Below are 7,269 nucleotides of genomic sequence, written 5' to 3'. Positions count from 1 at the left end.
TGTGACCTCTCAGCTCCTATGGCAGTGCACAACTTTTACCAACACTGCTGTGTCAACACTCCGCCATGCAGTTTGCCTGTGGTGCCCGCACAGTGCTGCCAGTGCTTCTTGCTCTGGAATATACCCTGCTTTTCCCTTGGAGAATGGCTTGCAATCGTCGTGCTATCATGGGTTATTTTTCTGAGGTTACACAACTGAAGACCCCTAAGGTAATCTTGAAGTTCACATTCAGGCTTTAAAAAAAGGTTTTGTATGTTTATATGCTAGAGTAGACACTCTTTTTTCCAGATTATCATCCTTTTTAAGCATAACAAAGAAACATGGTTAATTATTTGTTAAATCCCTGCCTCCATCATTTTCTGCTACAACTGTAATCCTGTCTAGGATCATTGTGTTCTTTTGATCCCCTATTTCTTAATACTTTCCAGGCTGATCTGTATGGTAAACACCACCACACATACCCCAGCTAAACCAGAATTAGAAAAAATGCCAACTTCTGTGTTTTTAAAGAGGTTTCAGTGAAAAATGTGAAGGGAAAGAACTCACCTAGAGCATTTATCCGTATGTATAGCGTATATAGATTTTGATATTCCTTGAATAAAATTCTGAAAATCTGGACATATGGACAGTGTAGGAGAATCAGAGAAAGGAATGGAGCAAGTGAGGACTGGGGTATAAAAAGGCAGCCAACAAACAGGTAGGCAAATGGTGATATATCAAAACTGCATTACTGACAATACTTTTCATGATCTGGTCCAATCCCAGTTTCACTGGCATAAAGTCAGAGGGTATTTAAATGAAGCCAGTAAATTGGTTTTACCTTTTCAATAGCAGGACCAAGATCTCCACTTAGCCTCTTGTCTGCCTGACTGCCACTTTTAATCAGAAGGACTGTCTGAAGCTTTCAGTTTCTTTTTCCTTGTGGTGGTAAAGCCAAAGTAACCCACCAGTGGAAACATTTGTTCTCACTAGCATTTTCTGCAACTAGCATTCTTTCTATAAATATCTTAATTCTTATGTTAAATATATGTATATATAAAAATATCTTAGTTCTTACGTATCACATGAATGCAACATTTGCTTTCCTTCTCACACAGGAAAGTTAAAACTCATATCCAATATATTATTTCACTTTGCAGAACAAAATTTACTTTCAGGGTTGGTTACACAGTTTGAGAAAACAGTTTAATGTTTCTTGAAATTTTCACTTAAGAAAAGACAGACACCATTTATCTGAACTTGTCAAAAAGCTATTCAAAACATAATCTTTACTTTCTAGCTATCACTTTCTAAAAGTAACTTAGTTTCTGTGCCTGAAATGCTATTGCTGACTATTGTCATTCATTCACCCTAAATGCATTTAGAAATGAAAAACAATACATGGAAATTGTTGCTAAAAAGAATGGAAGAGTTTGCAAGTGCCTCCACTGCAAAATGAATTTTAACCACGTTCTGAGCATCCCTCTGGAGTGGGCAGCAGGGAGAAATGTACTGAAATCACCTGCAGCAAAGACAGAACGTGATACTGTCTCATACCCTGGAAAAGTGTGCTATTTGGCTGCTGAACAGTGGGAAGTTGCTGTGTTTTGTGTAGGTCTAACTCACTAGAGGCACGGAATGGCGGTTTGTCCTGGTCCTCCAATGGACCACACTGCCTGCATGGTGTGTGTTCATTTTCTTCTGTGATCCTTCTGGGACGAACTATCTGGTCCCTTCTCAGAAGAAAGCTGGTTGTATTTCAGAGAATCATTCCTTTCCCATGGTGCAGGTATGGACAGTGCCAAATTTTACTTCCTCGGCCTAGAACTGATCTCCAGGTGCAGCCCCAGTGGACATTCCCATGATCTATGTGAGACCCCCTGCTGTGTTCCCAGAAGCGTATTGCAATGTTTCCTATGCCATACTTTAAAAAACAAAAGGCACTCTGGAAACATGCAACACAGCCTTTAAATTCAAGCATTTCTGAACCAGAACTCCACAACCAAACGGGAGGTAAGCGGCCAGGGTTACTCTGTACAGAAGCAGCTGGTTTGCTCCAGCGTAGCTTGCTCTGGGGAGGGTGGACACAAATGCTGTGTCCACACCAGTGGGCCCTGGGGCTACCCTTTATCCCAGGTGCAAGCTGTACTGGTAGCACAAACACATGCCAAAGGCTCACTAGGCTGAGCCCCAGAGGCAGGGACACTGACACTGTGAATCCTCAGAGGCCTAACTGAGGCTGAGACACAAGAAGTTCAGCCTAATGCAGAGCTGGGGGCCTGTGACTTTACCTGCTGACCTTAAAAACACCATCACCAGCAGCCTTCAGGCACCCCCAGGGAAAACCAGCACCAGGGAAAGATTTTGAAGGTCTTTTAATTTGCTTAGATCGTATCAACATCTCTTTGGGCACCTAGTTCTAAGCAACTCTTCCACAATAGAAGATAAAATATAATAGGAAAATGCAAAGTATCCTGCAATATTGCATACTTTTAAGTAGGTAAGTAGTACTTACAGTAGGTAAGATACTACCTGTATGTGTAGTCTTGGGTGTGCTGTCAGGTCTGTCAGATTGCCGATTCACCTTCAGCTCTGTGTATATGGTTGGATCACCTGTAATTACAAAAAGCGCTACAATTAGAGAACCTGCCCAAGGCCGACCCTTGCCATTCTTATTGGGTCCAGTACCCTGCAGCATCAGACTGTCTCAGAAAATGGGAAGAGCAACAACATGCAAGAGAGGTTGTTTTCATTTTTGGTTTTCTGATAAGACCTGCATGTCGCTGAATGCATGTGCCAAAAAGAAATTACTAGAAGAGTTCATGTAAATAATTGTCCTGCTGTGCAGTGTTCCAAATAAATATAAAAAATGTTAGGCAGTTATTCAATTTTAGAAAATTTGGAAAAAACTCTCTAGGATTTTTTTGGTAGGTTATCACACAGTGAACTATTTTATTATTAATTCTATTTTCTTCTTATTATTCCATATCTTCTACACACATGTATACAGTCTGTCAATCTTTAAGTAGAAGTTAATCAATGGCAACTTTTTTTGGCTAAATTAATTTATTTCTATTTACTTCTCAATAATTTTTTTCCTCCTAGTGAATTCAGATCTTATACTTGGGTACAAACCATGCCCGTTTTCTGCTGTTTCTTCTTTCACAAAGAGGAGCACAGTCCCTATCGGAACAAAGCTATGCATGAGCATAAAGCAGAGACAAGCTATTTTTCAGTCACTTATGAATTAAACATAATTTTTAACAACTCAGAGTAAACCACCAAAAGTAAAACATTACACAAAATGTAAACATACTATTTTAATTTCATCCACAGATTTTTCTTCCTCAAGTTCATTCTTCCAAGTATTTAAATGAAGTTTTAATTAATGGTTGGTAAGCACCACTACAGACAGCACAGATTTTCAGTACAAACGATGAAATTAACTTTCTCTACAGAAAGGGGAAAGGGAAGCATGTCTGTAGTTAATTCTCAACCAGAATAATCGAAAAGCAGGTTTTTGGGTGTCCACCCCACCGTTAGTCACAGGAGACAGAGACCTGGGGAGAGAACACTGAACTGAAGACAAGATTTATTTGAATCTATATTATCGCCTTGCTAATTTATGGCCATTTTCACTTGCCAGCAGACTAGGTGCTCTCCTCTCTTACATCAGTGCCCTGGACACATGCTTTCCATGACTAAGAATCATTTGCAAGTGAAGCTTTCCATATTCAATGCAGAGCTGGCACGACCGCTCAAACTGCAGCAGCCTTCATCTCCACTGAGTCCAGGCACCCACTCCTCTGGGCTCAGAAATCCCCATATCACAAACCAAGGCAATGGAGCAGGTCTTTTTCTCACTGTGAACATTTACACTGTTGTAATGAGGTCTAGAAACCACAGGGAACAACTGATCTTACTCCAGTCATTGCTTTCTTGTCTGTTTCTTCCAAGTGTTACTGATTGTGCTCCTTCCTGACTTTTTTCCCCATTTGTCAGCTGTTCATCAGGATAAAGATCTTCCTAGGCCATCCTTGTTCTCAGATACCTGTTTTTAGGTTTTATTTTGCAAAAAAGGCTCCTCTATCCTTACACTTGATCTGACTGCCTTTACACACATAAGGAAGAAATCTTCATCAGATGCTTCTGCCTCAGAACATGCACCTGTTCCCTCTGAAAACTACTTGCCTTCCAAGTGCAAAAGGATTGCCTCTTGCTATGCATGGAGCCCGTGGCAAGCACACCAGTACCTTCTATAGCACTGTCTCACATTAGGCTTTCAAATGTGACATGGAAGAGACCGGGGGCTGCTGGAGGTCTCTCCATTCCATCTCTGGTGGTCAGTGAGCAGAAAACTCTCATATGCCCTGGTAGCCACCAGCATGGTTATGACAGTCATAGTTGCAACCATTAATAAAATAGTTTTCATTGCTTGTTACAAGGTTTTTACAACTAATGGAGAGCGTAAAAAATGTTGCCAAGGTGGGTATCCCCAAAGGTGTGGGATTGCCTGGCAAACTGCATGCTCCCTGCCTTCCCCGCCTCAATGGAGAAGAACTCCCAGTCTGCTGGACTATCAGGAGTGCTTGATCACCATAATGCAGCCTGGGCTGGGAAAGGAACTGGCAACAGGGTATTTAATAGCAACCATTCATTTTCCCAAGAAAGTGGGTGGTTTGCTGAGATTGCCTTGCTTTAACACCAAGAGCTAAGTACTGCTCCCCTTATCTTTGGAGGCCTTGTCTGCACTTGTCTGTTATTATGCATGGATGCTTACACTGGCCATCTGCATGACAGAAGAGAACTGTTTTGCTAACACTGTAAAAGCAGCACGTATTTTGGCTGTTTAGTTCAGTGGCTAGAGGTAAAGGTCAAGGAGGGCAAAGATGATGTTCAGGTACCTGACCTCTATTATGCAGTTGAGCTGCATGACTTAGGCAATGCTTTCGAATTCATACACTTAAAGAAAGGTACACTCAGAAAACGTCTCACTACCCAAAGGGTGTCTACAGGACTATGGGCCAAATCATCATTATTGTACAATCAGAAAAGCTCAGGGGAAGAAGTATTAGTAGGAAGCTGACTGCAGGTTTAGTGAGGTGGTGAACTACTCTATGACGCAGTTAATCCTCCATCTTGTGATATTAAATTCATAAATGAACTGTCAGAGAAGGAGGGAGAGGGAAAGTGAGTGATGGGACATACCTGACTGACCCCAACAGTTTTCAGTAGGTGTGGCAGCAGAAGGAAGAAAGGAAGAAGTATTTTTAGATCATCTGTAACACACCGCCTTGTAGGTTGCCTGCTTTGCATGTTTTGCCTCATTTCCCAGGAGCTACTTACAGCAAACTTGCTCACTGGTAGCGTATGAAATAGGGTGGGTTTTTTCTTAGGAGAGAAACCAGTTTTTTCTCTGAAGTGCCATGGGGAAGACAAGTAAATGCAAACTTCAGCAGTGCAAAATGTAGGACAAGTCCAGCAATGTGGAGATTAAAAGCTCTATCCACCACATGCAAAAACTCAAGGAAGCAGAAGGGGCCGAAGGGAGAGGAGAAGTGGGGTACAGACGAGCCAGGGGACAGGCATAGTGGCCATGGGGAAGCAGACCAAACTTAGAGCTGTGTAATCAGATTAGACAGCACAAAATGTCTGTAGCTCAAATAAATGCTTAGAGGCAGGGCAGTATGAAACAGCTTTTCTTTGCTAGCCTAGGCTATTCCTGTCTCACAGGAGCAACTTTACCCTTTCCAAATCTTGCTGTATCAATGATCTAATGGAAAACATGCATGGAGCAACAGCAACTGCTTGCTTTGAGCTTTTTCAGGCAGGTGGGTGATAGTCAACTGCTCTGAACTCACTGTAGCGTGGCAAATACCAAGCTTTTGCCTGAAGAAAAGCAATCTTCTAAGGGTGCCAGAGCTGCTGAGATCTGCCTTAGACTTACAAAAAACATCAAATTTAAACCATTTTTAGAACCAAGCATTATTAAATGCCTGTCGTGTTGAATGCAGCATCTTTCTCATGCAGCAGCCAGAGTCAGGGCAGTTAACAGCATTTGGCAGATGAGGACTACCGTTTCCTGCACTCCTGCTCTTAACTATGAAAGCAATGGAGCACATACAGCAATCAAAGATAGAGATTATAAGAATATATAGCACAAATTTATATATATAAGAACACGAAAAAAATTATATAGATAGGTGGCTTTCTCACTAAATCTCATTAGGACACACTGACACTATTAACAGGTGGCAAATTCAAGACTGATTTAAAGTATTTCTTCATGATAAATATTGCAATTGGTCTGTAGAACTCATTGTTTTAGGATGTTGTTAAAGCATTTATTAGGACACCAAAAGAGAAGCAGGATTTACAGAAGTGACAAGAATATGAGAACTGCAACTGAAGAGGCTTTTCAAAAAGATTATTGAAAGGGTGAACACTATGCTGTCATACTCCAAAGCATGTGAAAAATATTTTGCCTGAAATTTGATTACTTAATTAGCCTCATAATTGGCCATGAACATTTTTTAGATACTCTCTTTCCAAGCACCTCATACTGGCAATTTCAGCAGTATGTTACTGGGTTAGAGGGCTCTCAGGATAACTTACAACAGCAATTTCTAAGCATAACTCACTGAAGTGTATTAAAAGCTGTGTGAAAGCATTTAAAATTCTAAAATACAACGGGAAATTTAAAGGATAGTCTCAGGTGAGGAAAGAAAAAAAATTAGATGGAACAGACTTCTATGCTCTCAAAGTTTGAAACATTTTGTACAGATGGTTGTACTGGCCACATGTGTGCATCTCCAATAAATACTTATGGGGTAGTTCTACGCTGGGGTACCAAAGATTGTCCTGGCAATACAGCTCTTCTACTGTGACCTGATCACACAATCTAAGGCGTGAACTGAGTTAATACATGAAAGACAAAGACATCATATCTATACAGATGTTTTTAGCAGTGTCCCAAGGAGCGAATCTACAAAACTTACTTTTATAGAATAAAGTTGCTTTGCTAGCGTATTCAGGACACATTTTTCTTTCATACTCTGACCTCTCAACATTATGATTTAAAATAAATTTTCCATGCTTAATTGTCTAATGAAGAACACAGATCTGTCTTTTGATCAGAACCTAAAAAATAAAACTTGATACTTTTGTTTTAAAAACATGCATTACTTCCTACTTACAGCCATTAATGGCTATTTTTTGTGCTTCATTTCTTGAAAACAAATTTTTAAAGTGATGCAGTTTTATAGTTGAAGACATCAGTGGATCATACAC

Source organism: Falco biarmicus, chromosome 5 (assembly GCF_023638135.1).
Source record: "Falco biarmicus isolate bFalBia1 chromosome 5, bFalBia1.pri, whole genome shotgun sequence".
NCBI lineage: Eukaryota > Metazoa > Chordata > Aves > Falconiformes > Falconidae > Falco > Falco biarmicus.
The sequence above is the reverse complement of the archived record's forward strand: the minus strand, read 5'-3'. Positions refer to the sequence as shown.